General features: G+C 39.7%; 1 long non-coding RNA gene across 1 annotated transcript in view; it reads right to left on the bottom strand.

Moving 5' to 3' along the window:
• Positions 1-21,527, bottom strand: part of LOC136884914 (uncharacterized) — a 46,867-nt gene extending 25,340 nt beyond the window's left edge. Inside the window, exon 1 of the long non-coding RNA XR_011018914.1 lies at positions 21,412-21,527. This is a non-coding gene — a long non-coding RNA (uncharacterized lncRNA). The remainder of the gene's footprint in view (positions 1-21,411) is intronic.
• Between the last annotated feature and the right edge of the window lie 2,989 nt (positions 21,528-24,516).

Here is a 24,516-nt window from a genome sequence, read left to right as displayed (position 1 = left end):
GATCACGCAGCCTTGGTAGAAGATTAAAGTTGACATTCTATTGAACAGTGTTACGACCAGTGGTAACTTATGGCTCTGAAACATGGACAATGACCAAAGTAGGTGAAGAACTGTTGAACAGATGGGAGAGAAAAATACTGAGAAAGATTTTTGGCCCAGTGAAGGAAGGGGAAGTGTGGAGAATAAGGAAAAACAAGGAATTGGAAGAAATCTATGGACATCCAAGTATTGTAACTGAAATAAAAAGCAACAGATTAAGGTGGTTGGGACACGTGGAGAGAATGCCAGATAATAAGGCTGTCATGAAGATCTATAAAGGAAATCCAAGTGGTACGAGATGGAAAGGAAGACCCCGGAAAAGATGGCTGGATGATGTGGAGGAGGATTTAAGAAAGATGGGAATAAGAAGATGGAGGAGGCGTGCAGAAGATCGTGAAGATTGGGCTACAAACGTCAGAGAGGCCAAGGCCCTACAAGGGCTGTAATGCCAAGGAGTAAGTAAGTAAGTAATATGAGTTTATTTAACATAAGAACACAATTAATAGTATATAATTTATTATTGTCTGTATATACGATGTATGAGGTGTGTTCAAAAAAAGACCGAACTGTGGCTAGAAAAACTTTATTATGTAGCTTACATCATTTCACAGACTGTCCCCTTCAAAATAGTCCCCTGCACTATCAACAGCGTGTTGCCAACGTTTCTTCCACTTTTGGAATGCTTCCTGGAATGCACTTTCTTTGATGGCGCGAAGTTGCCTCGTCGCATTCTCCTTGATCTCTTCAATGTCTTGGAAACGATGTCCTTTCAAGGTGGTTTTCAATTTGGGGAATAAGAAAAAGTCTGCTGGAGCCAAGTCGGGAGAATAGGGCAGATGGGGCGCAACAGGAATTTGGTGTTTTGCCAGATAACTGTGGATCGAGAGAGAGGCATGTGCTGGCGCATTGTCATGGTGCAACATCCAGGATTTGTTTTCCCACAGTTCAGGCCTCTTCCTGCGCACAGCATCTCTCAAATGAGTTAAAACATTCTGGTACAGTTCTTTGTTCACTGTCTGGCCTCGGGGTACAAACTTGTGATGGACAATGCCTTTCCAATCAAAAAACACAATCAGCATCACCTTGATGTTTGAACGACTCATTCGTGCTTTTTTCGGTCGTTTAAACCACTCGTAGCATTGTGTACGACTCATGCATTCCTCCCCGTATGCTAGCTTCAACATTTCAAATGTTTCCACAAACGTTTTCCCAACTTTGAAGCAGAACTTCACGCACACGCGTTGTTCCTCAAGCTGTTTCATTATAGAATTCGACGAACATGTGACACACGCAATCACTTCAGAGGCTCTAACTCAACTGATAATGCAGGCAATGGAATGCGGAAAGCAGCGGTCTGTTGTCAGAAGTTGCCGCTAGGCGCCGCCACAGTCACAACTCGCTCAATGTTGCGGTTTGCGCGCAATTTACAAAGTTCGGTCTTTTTTTGAACACACTTCGTATAATCCATGTAATATTGTGCAACACACTGTAATAAGTCCAGAACAATGCTATGTTCAATCAGATTTATGTAGGAAGTTCTGTACATTGTAACTAGGCTATTGGAAACTCTCGAATTTACAAGAAAATATGTTGTGTCATATTCTTCTAGAAGCCAGGCCAGGCAACATATATAAAGAGGCAGTCTTGATGGTAGAGGGGAGTTGTTTTAATGAGACTTGTGTGGAAGTTGTGGTAGCTGAGTGTTTGAAGTAAAGTATGTGTTTTTGGTTTTGTTGGGTTGGTAGTTGACGTGCAACTGTTGCAGTCTCTCCTTATCCTAATTCGTCGTAATAGTGTTTTGTTTTATGATGGCAGCTTATTAGTTTGCGTGTGAATATGTGTAAATAATTTGTAAATAAACTAGTGTACACAACTGACAGCATTTTGTGTGCGTCCTTGTGAACACATCAACTAATTACATTAATTCAAGTAAATCAATGGAAAGATATCAACAGTTCCATTCATGGTGTGGCACTCAAACAGGTATCTTCCTTTAACCTTTTAAGTGCTGAGTTACCAGTGACTGTTTGGTAAATCAGTGCTGAGTTTTTTCATTCAAATGTAAATTTTTTTGTAGAAGCATCAATTTGTAACTTATCAGTGGGGTGATTAGCTTAAAATGTTTATAAATGTTGCTTGTTTATAAATCTAAATGCAAATGAAAAATCCTACACTTATGTTCAATATTATTTTGAGAAAAAACAAAATTACACTTATGTGCCCATGAGTGCATTATCTTTATACAAAGTAAAGAGCCCAAAATAATAATATTTCCTAAAATCTGTAGGCAACTAATACATGTAACTTCTTAGAAGTATATAAGTTGATATTTTAAAATACTTTCCAAACCTGGAATGTGGTGATAGTTAAATGTTTTCTACTGGTTGTTTGTGATGCCGATTTGTTCAACTATCTGCACCAACTCCACTGGCACAAAAGTTTCTAAAAAATCAATGATTTTCGGGTTGTCATCAAGCACTACTTGGCCCTCAGAGCCTGTCACAGCTGCCTGAAACTCTGGTGAAGAAAAGTAATCTGTCCGCCACGAAATTACTGATAAAATAGCTTTTGTACTCACCGTATTTTTTCTTTCATTTAGAAGGAGGCTATGTTTCTCTCTCACATACAATATTTTCGGCACTCTCTCTATCACTCTCACTTTCAGAATCGCTTAACAATTCCTTAAAATGATTATCTCCATCATCACTTTCCGCTGTGGTTAATAACGGAAAAATTCTGTGATCCGAAATAACATTGCCGCAAGGTCAACTAAATTGTTGTTCCGCCATGTTTGACCCACAGACATCTACAAAAAGCTCTGTAAGTTACTTCCCGAAGCTATAATCTCTGATCAGTTAGTTCTACATAATGCCCAACAGATGGCAGAACATGTTAGAGATCAAATTCGCACTCAAAAGTGAACCGGGAAACTCAAAAAAATTAAAATTCTCGCGCACCGTCTATAGACGGGCGTAGCACTGGTGGACCGGCCGCGTCAGCCCGTCTATAGGCGGGCGTAGCACTCATCGGGTTAAATACCTGAGGAGAAAAATATCTGAGGATGGCTACTGTCACCAATATGTCAAGGTGTGGCTTGGAATAGTAAGAGCAGCCTTGAGCCCAGAGCTGGGAAACCAATTTCTTATGATATTCGTTTGTTCAGCTGTGTTGTACTGTAGAGAAACATGGACACTGAATGCCAGCTTCACTGCCTGGTGAACCCACTCTGTTGCGGTGAGCAGCTTTGCCGGGCGATGATCACTGCGTGAGGAGTCCATTATATCGAACATAGCCTGTACAATACTTATTTCCATAGATCTGATTTATTCACAGGGCCAACAGCACTCCGGCAGCGCGTTGACCGTTGGCCATTTATTCTCAACTTGTTTCCAATTTGTTTACAATTTTATATATGGTTTGTTGGCTTAGGCTATTACGGATTTGAACTCTGTATTGGGCAAAGGCCTGTATGGTTCAATAAATCCACATATCTCTCATATGAATGGCAGCTTGACTAGTCGTATTCAGGCATTTCAAATGTGGTACTGGAGATGCCTGCTTAAGATTCCTTGGGCAGATCGAGTCACAAATGCGGTGGTGCTCATTCGAGTTGGTGAAGGAAGAGCACTGCTTGGGCAACTTTGTGAAAGACAACTTGTGTGGATTGGGCACACGGTGCGACACAGAGGCTTACTACAAGAAGGAAAGAGGAAGACCACGGCGAAGCACTTTTGGGCAATTAAAAGATCTGGAGAGATGTTATTAGAGGAGCAAACCAGCCATACGGCTGATACACTACAGGGTGGCGCACGAATGGCTGACATTTAATTTTAATATAACTTCACTTTTCACAGAACACTCATTAAATTTTGGATGCAGGTAGCTCTGATCCTGGAAATACACATGTTCAATGCAGCCTCCATTGCAGCAAACAACCTTTTCAAGATGAGTATGCATATTTCTGATAATTTTGTGGCACAGTTCTTCATGAATTTCTCTGCAGGGCCGCACAATCCGGGCACGCATTTCCATGCGGTTCTGAGGTCTTGAAGCAAAGAACTTTTCTTTCAAACAGCCCCATAAAAAAGAAATCACAAGGATTTAAATCTCAGCTTAAAGGAGGCCAAAAAAAAAAGCCATTATTGTTGTACTGTCGGTAACATTACACAATCACCAAATACTCCCCTCAGAAACATTGTTAGCTGTGTGAAGTGTTACAACATCTTGCATAAATCACTGTGTTTGACTAGAGAGTTCTGTGGCAAGAAGTTGAGGCATGAATTCATCTTCCAACACGTCCTTGTATTGCCATGCATTAACAGTCTGACTGAAGAAAAATGGTCCAATTAACCTATCACATGACAGAGCTACTACACACTCACTTTTTTTCCATACATGTTTTTTCCCCTTGAATAATGTCACGTTATTATTATTATTATTATTATTATTATTATTATTATTATTATTATTATTATTTATTATATTCTTTTCATTTCAGCCATCTATGGGCTACAATTATGCAACTTCATTGCTTTCTCAAGTTCTTTCTCCTTCCTCTTTCGCCAGTATTCCTTCCTCCGCTGGCTTGCTCGTGCTCGTTCTTCTGCCGAGAATACTCTATTCTTCCTCATTTTCTCATCAGCTAGGTCCTTCACCTCCGCAACTCTCTGCCTGAAGATTTTTCTGTTTGTTATTATTATTATTATTATTATTATTATTGAAGTCTCGAAATAACATCCTTCATAAACTGTGTGGAACTACCTGGGGATCTTCAGCAACCACTTTGCAATCTTCAGCCCTGGGTTTGGTGTATTCAAGTGCTGAGTATTGTGCACCTGTTTGGATGAACAGTCATCACTCATCATACAAGGCTTGTTTACACCCAGCTTAATACCACAATGCGCATCATATCTGGCGCAATTACATCTACTCCAGTTCATTGGCTTCCACTGCTAACTGGTATAATGCCACCTGATCTACGCCGATCTAATGCCCTTATGAAGGAATTCCGTAAGATCTCACGAAATCCTAGTCTACCCGTGAATAGTGACCTGCAACTTCTGAATCTTAATAGACTAAAATCACGCCATCCAACTCTGTGTGATGCCTCTAACATGGATGCTAAGGATTTTAAATCTCTTGATGAGTGGAAAAGTACAAGGGAAGCAGCAACGGATGTGCGCCTTCATACCTTCTTCTCAGGTCCCAGACTTCCAAGTGGCTCACACCTACCACGCAAGACCTGGACAGCCCTGAACAGAATCAGAACAGGACATGGTCGGTGCAGAGCCGCTCTCCATAGGTGGAAAAAGCTACCTAATTCAGACTGTGACTGCGGAGCTCCACACCAGACTATTCGTCATATCGTCAGAGAATGTAAGATTCGAGCCTATCATGGTGATGAAGATGACTTCCTGCTGCTAACTCCAGATGCTGCATGCTGGATTGAAGAACTAGATATTCAATTGTGAAGCACAAATTACTTTGTTTCTCAGCTGTAAATATGTATGTATATGTATTACTGATTATGTATGTATAAGCCATACGCTAAATAATAATTGAATATCCAGTAGAATCGAGCCCTATTTCACTAAAATATATTAAGGCTGTAGTTTATAATTAGTTAGAGATGTGTGAATGAATGTTAAGAATTACTTATAACAACAAGGCTTCTTGAAAGTATCATGCAATCATTTAGAAAATACAAGATTACAACTGTTCAGGTGACACTCAAATATAATAAGCCTTTTCATTCCAAATCTTACCTTGAGCGATTTAAAATCCAAATTACAGATGTATATTTATGCTTTTGTGGTTCTCCTCAGACAGTGGATCATCTACTTTCCTCCTGCTCTGCATTTGGAATAATGTCTGGTTTTTCTGTGGCCCAAAACCTCATATTTTGCTTATTAATTGCCCCGTTGAGATGAAAATAGGCTTCATCAGTGTTAAACAACTTTTCATCTTTATCTTGCGTCCATAAGGCGTGCTGCAATCTCTTCTGCCTGTGAAGATCCGTTAGCTTGTGTAGTACATTAATTTTGTACGGGTACAATTGAAGGTCACCCCGTAACATTCTTAGAACTGAACGGCGCGATATTCCGACGTGTTGACTTGTGTGGGCAATCCTCAGCGCAGCGCAGACCGAACTGCTGCCTTGTTCTTCAAAGTTTCTAATCCTTACCGGTGCCCACTTAGTCTGAAATACAGCTTGAAATTTCCTTTGAGTCACCGTAACATTTTTTCATTTGTAATAAAAGGTAACTGTTTTAGCGCGCTGCTGAATGGAGAGTCGGCCGTGGAAAGTTCATTGGAATGTAAGCAATCAGAGACAAAGCAGCAGTGTGACCTCTACAATTATTTCCATGAAACAGGGAAGGTGTGTGCAAAATTTGAACAACATAAGATGCATTTTATATTTGCTTTTTTAATGTGTCAACTATTAATGCATCACCCTGCATGAATGAATGAATGAATGAATGAATGAATGGTTACTTCCTTTTTTTAAATTTTTATAAGTTGCTTTACGTCATACCGAAACAGAAAGGTCTTATGGTGATGATGGGACACGAAAGGGCTAGAAGGGGAAGGAAGTGACTGTGGTCTTAATTAAGGTATAGTCCCATAATTTGCCTTGTCTAAAAATGGGAAACCACAGAAAACCACCTTCAGGGCTGCCGACAATGGGGTTCGAACCCACTATCTCCTGAATACTGCCCGCACTTACGCGACTGCAGCTATCGAGCTGAGTTAGGGTTACTTCCTATAGCTTGGGGACTGGGTGTTTGTGTTTGGCCCATATTCATATTCACACAACACACCATGAAAACAAGCAACAGTGATTACATCCGTCAACACAGGGTTGACTCCAGGAAGGCGGGCATCTGACCGTAAAAGCAAGCCAGATCCACATATCCAACAGTTTGCAACCGCGACCCCAACAGTGTGGGAAAAGCAGATGAAGGTGAAGAATAATACCAGCAGCACTGTAATTTAGTGAAAGAAAATAAAAAGACTTCAAGAGAATATAAGGTATTTCGCTGACAAGATAGTTAATGATCTTTCGTTGTTAGTGATTACTGCTGCTTGTCGAACTCAAATATTCCTCTGTTGACGTACAGTTCAGTAAATCAACAGATTCGTATACTTCTATATTTGTAGTTCAAGCCTCAGGCATAGTTTTGAGAGAAGTTGTTGAGTCACTGGTTTAGATGTCTTCCCCTATATTCACATAGATTCATTTTTTATATTTCAGCAATTAAGGACAGTTTTAATTTCTCTTACCACGTAGGCAGTGAAAGGAATAGTAATAACCTGTCTATGTATCAAGTATTTAATTTTAACTCCAGATCTATTAGACCTGATACTATATAGGCTTTTGGGCTTATGCAGTGTCAAGAAAATAAGGTCAAATTCTTTACGTTTGACAGAGAACTGTGCTCTGCGTCATCAGAAGAAATCTCGACTGTCCACGAGAAAGGCTTCCTAAACAATGACTCTTTAAATTTAGACGTTAAAATAGAAGTGGAGATGGTACGATCATTCGCCACCAGATGGCTCCCAGGACGTGGCACAGCACTAGCGTTCGAAGCGGAAGCCGACCGAACCATAAGAATCAGTCTAAGAGGTCTATTGTTTCAGTTAACCTGTGATAATTAGGATAGACCGGGTTGAGTGGCTCAGGCGCTGGCCTTCTAACCCCTACTTCGCAACTTTAATTCTCAGTCCAGTGGTATTTGATGGTGCTAAACTACGCTAGCCTCATGTCGGTAGATTTACTGTCATGTAAAAGAACTCCTGTGGGACTAAATTCCAGCAACTCGCAGCCTCCAAAAATAGTAAAAGTCGTTAGTGGGACGTAAATCCAATAACATCACTATTATAATCAGGATACGCATAAGTTAAGTTGAGAATTGTAGTACTTATTTTATTAGATAGTAGTGAGGAGCATCGTTTGAATCGTTTGAATTCCTATTAAGTGCACAGATCATATTGTGAAGATAATACGTCAATTAAGAACTTCTACATAGTTTACACAACAACAACAACAACAATAATAATAATAATAATAATAATAATAATACAGGTAGCAGGTAGGGACCCTCTTTGGAGGCAGCCCTGCCTATGTTAGCCTCGCTGTGTATCTTCTGGTAAGGGTCCCAGCTCGGGGTTACAAGTGAGGTCCTCAACGCAATCTACAGCATAGAAAATGGACTTCAGAACAGTGGAGATTGCACAAGAGGCAGCTCAGTACACAGGAAGTAGTATGAGTACACTATTCATCAGCAGCATCTGTTCCCCATGTACGGGGCGGCGTGAATAACTGCTGACTATAAAATACGTTTGGGAGTGGCGACCCCATTTTAACAATAGCCTAAAACCATCGACATCCCAACCTGGCAGGCGCTGAACAAGGGGAAATGAAAATAAATAATAATAATCATCATGTGTTTTGAAAACAACTGCAAATGTGCTCTTTTACTGGTGCTTGTTGCTTGTTGTTTTAAGGGGCCTAATATCGAAGGTCATCGGCCCACTCTCTTTTACTGGCTTGCTAGGCCTAACGTAATTGAGAATTTTCTTTCGGGGTTTACTCCCTTAGCCTTTGAGGATCCCTCCTCATCCCACAAGGCAGTGGGTTCCATCTGTACCACCCCCAGAAGAATGGGTTGCCTCCTCCGCCAGCTCCACCGTACCGAATCATATTCTCCGCTTTTGCTCTACCTGGACCACACTCAACAGAATACGCTGCAGAGTAGGAAGAAGTGCTTCTGCTCGGCATCATTGGGACTGGAAAGACTCTCCAGCTTGTGACTGTGGTGCTGAAGTGCAAACCATCCTGCACATTCTGAAGGACTGTCCTCTGCGAGCTTTTGCTGGTTCCATTGAGAACATTCACCGAGTGACCCCTGAGGCACTCTCTTGGCTGGAAGAGCTGGACATTCGCCTCTAAGAGACTGAAAGACCCCCACATTAACCTTTTTTAAAGTGGAGTTTGTATATATATTATGTATATAAAGCCAATTTTTTTTTTGTACCTTTTAAGAACTTGTACATAGTCGATTGTCAACTGTAGCATCATACACTAAATAAATAATAACAGTGTGCTCTTGGACTCACATAGGCAGGGGTGCCACTCCCTGGGCAGGGCTGCCTCTAAGAGGGTCCCTACCTGTTACCCGTCATTATCAATGTTGATCTAGTTACCAGAAGATGGACAGTGGATGATGTTCTCAATGACAAGTCGTATATGGACAGGAAGAAGTGGAAGAGGCTCATTAACAGTACCCACGAAACTGGAACTGTACATGAGGGGAGCACTAAAAAAATAGTAATAAAAAAAAGAAGGAAAAAACCTAAAACTAAAGTACAGTGTATCATTGACCTAGGCAAGCGGAGGGTTAACAAACTAACTATCCAGCTGGACTCACGCCAACGTTTCAGTACTGGTGTTACATCATCTTGTATTCTGTATTAGAGTGGAGAGAAGTGAGGACTTCATTAAGATTAAGCTCCATATTTCAGGTATTTAAGTATTTAAACAGAATTTAAACATAAATGTCTATATATTTCTAAATATTTTTCAGTGTGATCTGATAGAATCTGATGATGTTCTTTCAAGAACGAAACGTGTCATTCTTTCTTCTTTCATTTCACCCTCCTTGGGGTACATTGAATCCATGGGTGGTATGAATAAAACGTGAGTACTTACTCAAATTATATACTCATGAGCATGAGCATTTAGTAGGGTATATTCTCAGCCCAAGTAGTATGTACTCCATTTGGTAAGAATAAAAAGATTCTCCTCTGATGGAGTAGATACTCAAGCGCACCGCCATGTGGATCGTTTGAAACTGAGTAATATATAAGTAATAATAATAACAACGTAAACGTTTCCACCTTTTCAATACTAAAATATATTCACAAAATTATAAATTACACGGTACTAGTTTCGACCCATCTAGGGGTCATCATCAGCCGTATTGGAGCAGAGATCAATTTTGGCGAAATCCTAAGAAAATGTTATTTCGCCAAAATTGATCTCTGCTCCAATACGGCTGATGATGACCCCTAGATGGGTCGAAACTAGTACCGTGTAATTTATAATTTTGTGAATATTGAAAAGGTGGAAACGTTTACGTTGTTATTATTATTATATATTATTCTCAGTTCAATATGGACCAAAAACCATGAAATTCATAACCATTAATGAAACTGAGTAGATACTCATGTTGTGTACGATCGTCAACTGTTATCTTGTTTGGTTCCAATCGCAACATAACCTCAACTGGATCCGGTTTAGCTTGTAGTTTGCACTGATTGTTCGTTCGTCAAGTTCGTCGATATGGAAAGTATTCATCTGATAACATTTGCGAATATATTGCGGGAACATGCGGTACTTTTTAGTAAGTCCCAACTGCCGGCGGTTCGGAAAGAAAAATCCGAATCTTTGGAGGCAATTCAAACGAAATTGATAGCCATGTGCGGCAAGGAAGTTGAGATCGGCACCATTACGAAAAGGATAAACAATATGAAAATGAGGGTGAAACAAAAGTGCGACCTAAACCAAACGGGGAATAAAAGGATAGTGCTGAAGGACTGGGAGAATATTATCCACGAGCTGTTGGATGGGGATACTAATCCAACATTGACGCGAATTCCAGGTATGTTCCTAAAGTATATTCACGATTATTTTCTTGAACAGGTTTATAGAGGTTGTAGAAAGTACAGTATTTTGTGTGCCAACACTACAAACTTTAAGGTTAAGATATTTCTATTTATTGCTTTATAAGAACCAAATAGCACCTAGGCCTTTGGTTCAGAGTACCCGGGTTTGAATCCTGGGCCTGGGATTTTAGCTCCGTTTAATTCAATTGTCCGTAGAAAACTGAATTAGTGAATTAAAACTTTTTTTTTCTTCTTCCTGTAGGAGCAACTGCGGTTGGAGTAGGGCTTTCTGAAGTTCAGCCACAACACATTCCTCCACCTGTAGTGGAATTTGTATTGTTGGAATTATTATTTTGGACGACTATGAAAATGACGAAACCAGAACTCTAAATAATACAGACCTGGAGCGCTTGGTGCTATTAAAGCAGATAAGAGTGTTGGAACTCACAGGAAAAAAAGTTAAAATCAGAGATGAAAGAATAACAGTCGAGTATATATATTTTTAAAAATAAATTGTTTTGCATACATTTTTGATTTTTTTAGTGAACAATAAACAGAGTGACACTGGTACTTGCTGCAACTCAAACACCTTGATATATTATCTCTGCCAATTCATTTCGCCTAGCTTCACCATTCCACCTGATATTTGCAGCAGCTGCCATGTCATCCTCATTTCCATCTTCTAACCTTACATTGCCACCTAATGGTTGTAGTTCAGGGTCCTCATCCTGTAAGTAACTGGCAATATTGTGCAACACACAGCAACAAATGATCAGTTTTGGCACTTTATTTAAAGACAGGCGTACTTTGTGCTGAAGAATTGGGAAACGTTGTTTTAGTTGCCCAAAACATCGTTTGATCACAACTCTTTCTTTGGTAATGCACCTGTTATAAGCAATTTCTTGAGGTGTTTGTGGATTTCTGAACGGTGTCATAAGCCAGGGTGCAATACCATAGCTACTATCCGCTAACAGTAACGCATTTACCCTATTCAGACTTAATGTTGTCTGGACAGCTGAATTTCTCCAGACTCGTGAATCATGCACAGATCCAGGCCATGATGTATCGACACTGGTAAAAACTTCCTTGGCATTGCACGTTGCCTGTACAGTAATACTTGCATAACCTTTCCTGTTTATATATTTATCACCATAATGTGTAGGCTTATTAATTCCAACATGAGTGCAGTCAAGAGCACCTACCACTGCTGGAAAGTAGTACTTTTCCTGCCACTCTGGTTTCGCAACTTCAAATTCCATATCTGTTTCAGGAAATTTTATCCACACTGCAGCTTTAGCCATGATGCGGTCCATAAACTCAACAAGATTTTTAGACACAGTTGTTTGATGGATTCCAAGATCTTCTCCTATGCCATACTGGAATCCTGGGTCACCTACCAATCTTAAAAATGCTTTTAGTTTTACTATGTTTTTAACAGCACCACCTCTTGTTTCCAGTTTCTCCGGTCCAAATAAGTATAGGTTTAACCAGTCCACATTAACTTTTGAAAAAGATATAGACTTTCAAAATTATTAGAGTCCACATGTTCACTTCTCTCCTTGTAAATTTTTCCACGAGGCACCACATTATTAATAAACTCAGCCATGTTATTTTTCCTCAGAAGCTAAAAATTGGTATATACTCAAGCTTGAGACAACTATCAGCCACACTCAAAACAATGTGAGTATATACTCATCAATCTGAGAAGGTACTCCCTTTTATTCATAGCACATATGAGAAACTACTCTCAGACTCTTAGGAAGGTGAGTATATACTACACCATCTCCATAACATGAATATATACTCAGCTAGTGAGTACATTCTCAAGAACTTTATTCTTATGAAGTGGAGTACATACTCAGAAAAGTTGAGTACATACTATATTCTCATTTTTATTCATACCACCCAATCATTTCTCTTGCAGCCAGTCCCTGCTATGAATAGTGTGAAAATGTTGCTCATAGGGTCGGTTGATGCATTTCAGTGGGCTTGACAGACTGATATGTAATTGCAACTCTGGCTCGGTGAGGAAAGCAACGGGAAACTACCTCACCCCTCATTTCCCTAGTACGCCTCTTCAGTGATGCTTAGGCCATCTATGACAGCTGATGGCAGAGCTGTTGAGGATCCCACCAGTGGAAGCGCTGACGGACTGAACATACATACAATCATTTCTCTGCGTGTTGTTCTTTTCTAGTGCCCAGTATTTCTTCATTCTTTCTGATCTTCGTTTCCTCTCTTCTTCCGAGATAGTAGGTTTGGTGTTTAATGTAGATTTGTCTTGGAACCTTACATGTTTGTCTTTAGTTCTTACTTTAGGTGTTCGATCGAATAGTGAATTATCTGTAATTTTTAATTCTATTAGGTCTTTTTCAGTTTCTTTAAACCAGTTGGGTTTTGTTCTGCAATTACAGAAAAAGTCAAAGATTTGTTTGGTTAATCTATTAGAGTTCATTCTGAGAAGATGACCATAAAAATTTTTTTGTTCTTTTCCACATAGTATCCAAGAATTTTTCAATTTTCCTGTCGAACGTTTCATTCTTGATGTATGTTATTTTATTGTCGTGAAATTTTGGCCCTATGATCTTTCTTAAAATTTTCCTTCCTTTTAGCTTAAGTTTCACCATCTGGCCTTTGAAATTCATGTTTAGTGTTTCTGCTGCGTATAGTGCTTCTGGTTTAACCACTGTTTTATAATGTTTCATTTTGGACCCCCATAAAAGGGATTTCTTGTTGTATGTATCTTTTGCTAGTTGGAAGGCCAGTTCAAGTTTATTTTATTCTATTTTAATTACGTTGTTTTTTGTCAGTTATAATTCTGTTACCATATGTTTTCATTTACAAGTAGTTCATTAAATTGATTTATCAAAAAAATTAGTTTTGGCACACTGAAGACGCTAACAGTTAGAAATTATTATATTCTGCCTCAGAATCTGGGTTTCAACTTGTAAACGGCCTTCGCTCTCTAACTGTTCTCAGGATCACTGATGATACTGAGCTAACAAAAACGGCAATCCAAAGTTTCAGAGAAGCCGGGCTTCTTCTGAATCCCAATTACGGTAAATCTGTGCTGATAAATATCTCTAATGGGGAACTTGCAAAAGCTGACCTTTGCACTGAATCATTTTTTGGATCAGTTCTATATCATCTCAGGAGATTATTTGCTACCTTGGTGTTACCTTCATTTATACAATCATTTAGTGAGACCTTCAGATGGAACTTGATACACTACCACAATCACCAGTCCTCCACCGCAACCAAAAATCCTCCATATCTCAATGCTTCAATTTGCCCATCTCTCAGCTACGCTTTTCAGACAATTCCTACAGAAAATTTTTCCCATAAGTTCCTCGATGGTGCTGACAAAGCAATCTTAAGGGATCTTAAGCCTGCCTAACAACACTCCTGACACCACGATTTACACCCATACGAAATTTAAGTCATGGTATTTTCAGAGCAAGATGGGAAGCGACCCTCCAACAAATGAATGGGCTAAGATGCTGTTATGTCAACAACACAAGAAAGCTTGATCAGCAGAGTATACAATATCTTCAGAATATTATCCTCACCAATGATATCAGTCAGAAAAATCTAAGACGGCCTCCTAGGTACCCGAAAAATTAAGCTTAGAAATTCTGAATTTGATATGTGTTGTAATCTTCCAGTAAAGGGCAAAGGCATCAAAGAGTATCTACCCACAAATAAATGGATTTCTAATCATCATGGTTTAACAAGCAGTAATACATTGTTCCTGCTTTGAAACACTTTTTACCCGGCGAGTTGGCCGTGCGGTTAGAGGCGGCTGTGAGCTTGCATCCGGGAGATAGTGGGTTCGAATCCCACTGTCGGCAGCCCTGAAGATGGTTTTCCGTGGTTTCCATTTTCACACCAGGCAAATGCTGGGGCTGTACCTTAATTAAGGCCACGGCCGCTTCCTTCCAACTCCTAGGCCTTTCCTATCCCATCATCGCCAAAAGACCTATCTGTGTTGGTGCGATGTAAAGCCACTAGCAAGAAGAAGAAAATAAATAAATAAATAAATAAATAAATAAATAAATAAATAAATAAAAGTAAAATAAAATCCCACATCACCAGGAATCGAACCTGAGACCCGTTTAAACATTTAACAGGGTTAGAACAAAGCCTCTGCCTTCCCGCCCCAGGAGCTTCTGGACGACCTTGCGGTTATACAGACCAACATAATTTTGAGTATAAGTGTGAGGTTAAGGAAAACGTTTCTCTAATTCCAAACGGTGAACCTAATCGTGTTCCTCTAAAAATATTCATTTACATAGAATATAATTGATATTGTGATATTCTATCAATGTCTATGAGCTTCAAAGTGTCGAGTGATTTAAATGCAAGTGTATTTTACATTAATCTGTGTTTGCCTGTGGAAATGTTTGGGTGGATCTTGTTAACATAACAAAACTTATAAGTTTGACAGATGGAACAATCTGTTTGTTATTACACAGAAGAAACGTAGAAAGTGCTCCATTCATGGTGTGGCACTCAAACAGGTATCTTCCTTTAAATACTAGGGAAGAATAATATCTGAGGATGGCTGCTGTCACCAAGATGTCAAGGTGCGGCTTGGAACGATAAGAGCAGCGTTCTACACAGTACCTTGAGTCTAGAGCTGAGGAACCGATTTCTTACAATATTCGTTTCGTCAGTGGGTTATACTGTGAAGAAACGTGGACACTGAATGCCAGCTTGACTAGTCGTATTCAGGCATTTCAAATGTGGTGTTGGAAGATGCCTGCTTAAGATTCCTTGAGCAGATCGAGTCACAAATGCGAAGGTGTTCAATCGAGTTGGTGAAGGAAGAGCACTGCTTGGGCAACTTAGTTAAACATGACTCACATGGACTGAGCACACGCTGCGACATACGGGCTTACTACAAGACATAACAGAAGCAAGACATGGAACTTCGCACTTCTCACTCCCGTGAGAACTGGAGAGCTGTTGTTAGAGGAGCAAACCAGCTGCACGGCTGATATACTACAGGATGGCGTATGAATAGCGACCCATTTAATTTAATTTTAGAATAACAACTTTTATTTTTTCACAAAACACTAATTACCATAACAAAAAAGGTGTTTTATACATACATGTCTACAGCAACTTAAATTTACATGGTCTTAGTGTGCCATTTGACAACAAAGTGGTGCCATGAAATCCATTTGAAACATATCATCGTTGTTCAAGCGTAAAAGTATCTTACGTTTGCTGACACACAGGTTAAGAGAGAAAAATCAAGACTAGTAGTTCATCATGGAACCAAGCTATGGCAACCCTGGTCTAGAAAGCCAAGAATAATCGCCGAGAAGATTCGTCGTGCTGAGCACAAGACACTTCGCACTCTGCAGACCTCCAGGCTGAGCAGCGGTCGCTTGGTAGGGCAAGGCCCATCAGGGCTGTAGTGCCATAGGGGTTTTGTGTAATGAATAGTGTTCAGGATGGTATAGTGGATCTGGACTTTCTTTTTATGAGTGACGAGGCAGGGTTTCATTTGAGTGAATATGTCTGTTCACAGAACAATAGCATCTGGGATACAGAGAACCCCCACACTTTACAGCCAAGACCTATGCACTATCTATCTGAAGGTGGGGGTATGGTGCGCTATTAGTGCCCTACAAATTATCGGTCAGTATTTTTTCAGGACACGATTACTTCTGGCCGTTATATTCAGAGCATTCTTGAAACATTTTTGTGCTGAACTGACTGAAGAAGAAAAAAAAGGTATGGCTATTTGCAGCAGGACGGTGCGACAACCTATACGGCGCATAACTCTATGCAACAGTTGAGATCATCACCCTTCGTTCGCCTAATTTAAGCACATGTGAATTTTATCCATGGGGAACTCTCAAAGAAAAAGTTTAGAGGCATAATTCTGGAACTGCAAAGTGTGTTTCTAAATCTCGTAAGATGTGAAACTTGCATTGAAGCTTAACAAGATAACTTTCAACATCTTCTGTACATACTGGTGAGGTCAGTTTCATTTATTAGTTTGTTTCTTTTATTTATTCATCTTACGCATGTATATAGCTGGCAAGTGCAGTTTCGTTTGGTTTCTATAGGCATAATTATGCTACTAATTTGAGATGACTACAACCGCTCACCATTGTGGGACTTCGCTCACTGTCACTGCTTCTCTGCGCTCCTATGCCTCAGTACTCCGCTATGAAGTATTAAAATATACTGCGTGTATATGCAGAGCTATGAAACTACATCCAAGCTTTTACAGGGATATCTGGTATGTTTCACAGTCCTCAGCCTTATCACCACTTCTGTTCGTTCTTGCAATGGACCCGTAATCGACCGACATAATGGATCTATCTTGATGTTCATGTCATGCTAACTACAGTACCAAAAACAGGCTTGATGCCCATCACCAATCCCCCAAAAATGTAATGATCCATTAGCACTATATAAGCTGTGAATAACAACACATTCATGTACCTAAAATAAACTACAAGAAGCTGGCTAAAGCTTCTGTTGAGCCTTCGCGAAAGGCAAGTTACAGATCCAATATAGCGTGGCTTGGACGATGACACAACATGCTATACAAGGCTGGCAGCTTAGGTCCAGCAGGTGACAAGACCATTGGAATGGGGGCAAGTAAAGAAGATCTGGGAGCATAAACCTCCATGTTAGGGCCGCAAACAGGCTAAGAGGTCTTTAGCATCCCCTGAAGTCTTACGTGACAAAAAGTGACAAAGTGGCAAAAAGTAAAGTTGCAAACAATAAACTTCACTACAAAACAGGGGTGAGGCAAGGAGATGGTATCTCATGTATATTATTTAACTGTGTCCTGGAAAAGATCATAAGAGAATGGACCAGGTCATTACCTGAGAACACCGGATTAAGGATGGGGTTTCAATCAGACAACCTGAGGATTCCATGCCTGGCCTTTGCTGATGACCTTACTTTATTAGCAAACGACATGCATGAGGCCACTATGCAGCTTCAAACACTGCACTCTATAGCAGCTAAAGCGGGCCTCATGATCAACATTGGAAAGACCGAGTTTATGACCAACATCAAAGATGCCCCTACAACAATGGGAGTCAGTGATACAAAACACATCAAGAGAGCTAAAAATGTGAAGTACCTCGGAGAGTGGATATCGGAGGACTTAAGTGAAACGATGGCTCTTGAACAAAGGAGAATCAAATTAGACAAGGCCTACCATGCCTGCAGAAAACTGTATGCCTCAAAGCATTTATCAAAGAATGTAAAACTGAGACACTATAATGCAGTAGTCAGACCATCAGTCCTCTATGCAGCAGAATGCTTATCCCTAACTAAAAAGACCCCACTGAGAGCCCTGGAAGTGCAAGAACGGAAATTCCTGAGAAGAATAATAGGGCCAAGGATCCTACCAGATGGAAGGCGATGGTACAAACCCAACAATGAGCTCTACCAGTATCAAGAAAACCTCATAGATGTCATCAGGAGAAAACGTCTGACTTTCTATGGACACCTATACAGAATAGATCCTAATAGATTATCCCATAAGATCTTCAAGGTTGCTAACAAAGGTAAAGCTACTGGATTCCCTTGGACCAAACAAGTGGACAAAGATCTTGCAGAGCTTAATATTAATCAAGCCGCCATTACTGACAGAAATGCATACCGTTTAATGGTCAAAACTAAACCTTTCCTAACATCCCTTACATCAGCTAGCCACAAAGGAGCCGGGAATTGGTCAGAGGAGCGCAGGAAAGAATTCAGCAATAAAATGAAGGAATACTGGGCCAACAGGAAGGCTCAAGAGGCCACTAAGTACACAATCCAGTACGCTAAAAGGGGCAGACGACAACAAAAACACAGCTAGAACACAAGCACCGTGGTCTACAGATGGCCTAAACGCAAAGAAAAAAAAAACTTCACTACACCAACATTTCTGCATTGACGTTCATTGATCAGAAGCTGTCTAAACAATTTCAGGGTCCACTTTAAGGAATAAAGAAGCTTTCCCAAAGACAACACGTATATCTTTTAAAATCAACAAGAGGAGTTTAAACCATTATAGGCCGATTGTGAATTTTAATAAGGACAGAAGCAAGAAGATTTTATGATAGACAATGGTACTGATTTTTTTACATAGTGTTTTCACCAACTCATGATACCCATCATTTTATTTAGGCCTATTCATTCATGGAGTTTTAAATGTTATTCCATTGTTTATGTCAATTGTATTTGATGATCACAAAAGGTCAAAACATGTACAAAAGGAAATATGACTAAATTTATCTGTATTAGTTTGTCAAGCATTGAAAGGTGGACCTAAAATTAAAAATTGTAAGAAATGAAATGGGCGTATACCATGACAACTTGAAACCGAATGGTTTTCTTATATTCAACAAAGGTCTAAGCTGCCTTGTGGGCACACATGATGTGAGGGCAAAAGTTCAGTAAGGCTGCGTGCACACCGAGCACGCTTCACATAGTGTGTCGCGTGTAGCGTGAAATGCTATGCATAGCGCAAGGCGTGCTTGCTGTTCACACCGAAAACTCTACGCTGTGCTCTCAGCTTAGTTTGGTGCGAGGCGTTTTAGGGTGGTCACAAACTAATGCCGTTATCCAAGTACACTAGAAACAGTTTACTGATGGATAACAGTTACCTAAAATTGAAAATTAGGAAAAAGAATCGAAAGTGGGTTCATGAATGTAATAAAGAATGAATTACGGTACTTTCAGAGAATTCCATCGTTTGCACAGAGATGCAAGACTTTATCGCGATAAATTTTATGATTACTCAAGTATGACAAAAAATACCTTTGACCTTCCAAACCCTGCAATTGAAATGTGGAGTTAAGTAGCAGAGAAGTAATGGGAGAAATTCAATTTTCCGAATTATCTAGGAGCACCGTGCAGCAAACACGTGGAAATTAAATTTCCGGCTAAATCACGCTCTTTATATAATAATTATAAATAGTATTTTGCAATATTGTTACAATTAGCATACACAATTAATCATTGTAACAAAACTAGAGTAAATGTGTGACAAATATAATTAATAAACAGAAATATTTACTTCTAAGCCCACTACTAGCCTGCAGAGTGATATTCTTCATGTTACCGCCCTCCATTGGCAAAATTATAAACCGATATGACAGAGTCTGGGAGATTCTATGCACTTTGTTACAAAGTGTCCGGCTACATGACTAAATGGTTACCGTACTGGCCTTTGGTCACAGAGTCCCGGGTTCGATTCCCGGCAGAGTCGGGAATTGTAATCATAATTAGTAAATTGCATTGGCACGGGGGCTGGGTGTATGTGTGTATTTATAATCATTTCATCCTCATCACGACGCAGATCATCTATGGGAGTCAATTCAAAAGACCTGCACCTGGCAAGCTGAACTTCTCCTCGGACACTTCCGACACTAAAATCCATACCCAATTTCATCCTGTCACAATGTTAAGCCCAGTAAAGTGTGACAGTAGAAGTAATATTACTGTATATGTTTACTGTAGGAATGCGATACAACTGTTGTAGATACCCAAGTCCACTTATTTTGCAAAACAGTTACATTTTTATAGTTTTTGTGTCTTGTGTTCCATATTTCTTTTCTTTGAAACACTGCATGAATAATTTCTTCTTCCACAGCTTCAGAACCAGCTAGGTAATGCTAAGCAATTAACCAACACTGCGCGTTGTCTGGCGCTTCGCTTAGCTGTAAGGTAGGCGTTCAGCGCAGCAGAGCGCGGACGGTGTGAACACCTGGATTACGAACAAAGCACTGGTTATGCTTAGCGTGACGCTTAGCGTTGTGCAAGAGGCGACACACTATGCGAAACGCACACGGTGTGCACGCGGCCTAAGACTTACCATTTTCCAGCACACATGCACCCAGGTGCGAGATTTACAGTGCTCCCATTTTAATTCTCCCGTATAAGTAATAATATTTCCAGGGCAGGTTGATGGGTCCCTAGCAAGCAAAAACGAAAAATCTTTCTTCTACGCTCCTTAAGGTATCATTTTACGTCAGTATTATAAGCTTTTTTTCACCCACTTAAACTACAAAGGCTCTTGGGAAGTGACACCAGAAATTGAAACGATTAAAGTCGATGACAAGGACCTGCAGCTCACTTATAAGCAACAAGTCACTGACCTACACACTCTTATTTTCTCACATACTGCATTTAGATACTACGGTAAAACTCTTGAACAGTGGGTGCCACTATCATTCTCATACACTGGAAACTACCCATCTCGACCAATGGTGAAATTTAAATTTAGGCCTGTATAAAAGCCTCAATGAAGACCAATCCTTTATCCTCTACCATAATTACAGCAATATTATGGCAGAGTATGCCAAATCCATAGAGTACCTCAACTGGGAGGCAATAGTAAAATAAATTATATGCGATCTTCAGTATCTTTATATCAAAGGCCCCTCTCCCTCTTCACCATTAAGCTAAACAGTGATATCATTTTTTTCTTTACAAGGGAATGAAAAATAAAAATAAACATTGTTAACGGCGTACTCTTAACGCTAATGCATGATTATCAATGACTAAAATACACTGTAATATAGTATTCTGTGTGAAAAGATCATTGGTCTGGATAGGTTAGATCAGGCTAGTGACAAGACCATTGGACTCGATAGGTTAGGTCCGGCTAGTGACAATGCCCTGGAACAAAGTACAAAGTGACAAAAAGTAACATTACGTGACACGCTCACTTACCTTCATTGGCGCGGGGGATATAACGTGCTGGCTATGAGTAGGAACTGGTGAATTCGTTCTTTCCTGGAGTAGCACTGTGGTGGTAGTGTGCACCGCGACATCCTGTATATAGAAATTTATATAGAAAAGTAAACTATTTAGATGAGTTTAAAATATTGTAGGAGGATCTGGACAAAATACATACAGTATCTAGACTCAGAAAAATGGGATGAAAATTAATGTTGAAGGGAGTCAAGCAGTTAGTTTCAGGAACAAGACATGCAAGATACTGCATAATTGCTAAATGGGGGGGGGGGGGGGGAGAAGGTGAATTTTGAAGATAATTATAGATACTTAGGGGTCACATCAGGCAGTGGTAAATCTCACTGGGAACGACATAAAGTATGTATAAAATACTCTAGTCAATAAAGCATTTAGGTCACTGCACATTGCAATGTGGATATTAAAAGGAATAAGCAAGGATATAAAGGAGATGGCATATTTTTACTTGTAAGACTTCAACTGGAGTATGCTTCGCAGATAAAGAATCCTCAGCAGGAATTTTTGGTAAAAGAATTGGAGTGGGTACAGAGGAAAGCAGGTTAGGTATGTGATGGGGACCACAGAACGACCAGCAGTGTTAGTATCATGCTAAGGAAACTTGGGAGGGAAAGTTTGATAGAAAGGAGGTTGAGAGCAAGAATGGGGGTTATGTACCTGGCATATACAGGGGAAAATGCTTGGCAGGATAATGGAAAGAGATTAAAGACTGAAGATGTTTATAGAGGTAGGTTTGATCACGAGTTTAAAATAAGGTTACGCCAATGGAATAATAACCGGGGGAAATATTCATTTGTGGGAAGGGGGGGAAAAGAATGGAACAACTGAGCAAAAGACATCTTCAATCATTTCCAAAAAATATGTGCATTCATTCAAATGTAGAATGAAGTCATGGCAGAAGCAAGTAAGAAAATACCCCATTTGGAAAATAAATTTACACCATGATTAAATTCTGGTGAAAACGATCATAGACTTATTGCTATACCTTTATGTTTTCAGAACAAACAGTTCATCAATGTGAAAATGATTATTGGTTATGTAGCCCAAAGGTATCGGCGAAATATCACTGTAATATGTGTCCCGAATGGAACATAATAATTTCTTTTACACAAATAAAGTGAAAAATACCACATTGATTATGTAGCCCAAAGGTATCGGCGAAATGACACTGTAATACGGTATTTGTCCCAAATGGTATATAATAATTCATTTTACTCAAATAAAGACTTCTTTCTTGTGCCAATCCTTAAACCGAATAAGATCGCCTCTGATTTTCACAGTTATCGCGGAATTGTTCTCAGTTCGTGTACCGTATGGGGAAAACATTTCTTAAAATACTACTCCAGAGATTTCTTTGGGTGCTTGAATATTATAACCTGGTCCCAAAAAATCAATATGCGTTTCTTAAGGGCCGTAGCACTCAAGATGCTATGAACACCTTTATACTCGACCTAATATTGGCCAAGCCAAGGCACGTCGTCACAGTACCATAGCTACGTTTCTTGATATTCAAGGCGCATATGACTCTATTCCATTACCGTACATATGTTATGGGACGGTCTTCGGTCTTCGTGAGGTGTCTGACCATCCAGTCGACCTGGTTTTATTTCCCTTTTACAACAATTATTTACATACCGCAATCTTATAAAATCGTCCCAACATCCTATTTTTAGTCGGCAGATGTCAATGGCTTGCCGCAGAAGGAGGCGAAGCAAAATACAAATAAGTTATTTCATTCGTGGCAGGCGGGCCGTGAGTTCTTCTTCTTCTTCTTGTATGTTGTTGGGCTTAGTTTTAACTCTGTACCCAATAACCACACCGTTTGTTAAAGCACTTATTTGTGTTGAAAGAATATCAGTAAGTTCTAGGTTGGTAATCCTGGGTAATGCAAGGTTTGGAAGTTGTTTTGCGTGGTTGAGGAAGAATCAGAGGAGTAGGCTTGTGCTGGTAAAGAATGATTAAATTATTAATTGGACCCTATGTTAGATTGTAATGAAAAGATAATATTCGCCGATATGTGATATCCATGATAGATATGGAATTTCTTCTATTATCGGTGAGCTGATTTGTAATGTTGTTAACATGTGTAGTTTAAAGGAATAGTCAGGTTATGTAATGTAAGTGTGAGAACGTTAGTGACAAGTGTAGGCTACTAAGGGTGACTTATAAGGCGATTTTACATTCATCAAGGAAATTAGTGAGCATATTTACTAATGGTTCTGTAGGAGCATGAATAAGACAAGCGACACTAGTTGGTAGAGGAACGTTATGATTTATTAGTGCTTGAAAAAACTTTTTCCTTTGGTTAGAATAGTTACAACATTGGAATATTATGTGATGAATCGTACCACTTGCTTGCTGACAGGTGCAAATATCTGTGTCACTGATATGAAATTTATACTTATATTCGGGTGTAAGCGCATGATTGAATCGTAAACGGATTAGTGTAGTTATATGTCTTCTAGAGTAAGTGCCCATAGTGAACCAGGGGGTTCTTTGCAGTTCCGGTTGTAGTTGATAATAAGCGTTACCCTTCGTTTTTGCGGAATTTTGCCATAGAGAAGACCATTTTTGAAGTACGTTCTGTTTGATAGTAGGGGAATAATCCGTGTGTGGAATGGCGAGGTAATAGGGAAGTCCTTGTCCTTCAGCTGCAGCTTTAGCTAAACGATCAACCTGAACATTACCTGGTATGCTGCAATGACTTGGTATCCAAATTAATATTATATCATGCTGAGTTACGGAAAGGTTGTATAACAATTTACGGATGTTCCATATATACCAACTAGAAGATTCCTGCGGGGTTTTGATACTTTGAAGTACACTTAATGAATCGGTACAGATGATGGCATTAGGAATATTATATTGCCGTAAACATAAAAGAGTTTGGCGAATAGCAAATGTTTCAGCAGTGTATATGGAAGCGTTGGGTGGTAACGTAAATTGTTGCTGAAAGTTAAGCTGGGGGATGTAATAGGCAGCTCCAGTTCCCTCTGAAGTCTTAGATCCGTCTGTAAAGCAATTTGTGTATTGTTTATGCGGATTGAGAAATGCTTGGAAAGTTTT

The sequence above is a fragment of the Anabrus simplex genome, chromosome 13 (assembly GCF_040414725.1).
Source record: "Anabrus simplex isolate iqAnaSimp1 chromosome 13, ASM4041472v1, whole genome shotgun sequence".
Taxonomy (NCBI): Eukaryota; Metazoa; Arthropoda; class Insecta; order Orthoptera; family Tettigoniidae; genus Anabrus; species Anabrus simplex.
Note: the sequence above shows the minus strand (reverse complement) of the source record. Positions and strands in the feature narration are given on the sequence as shown.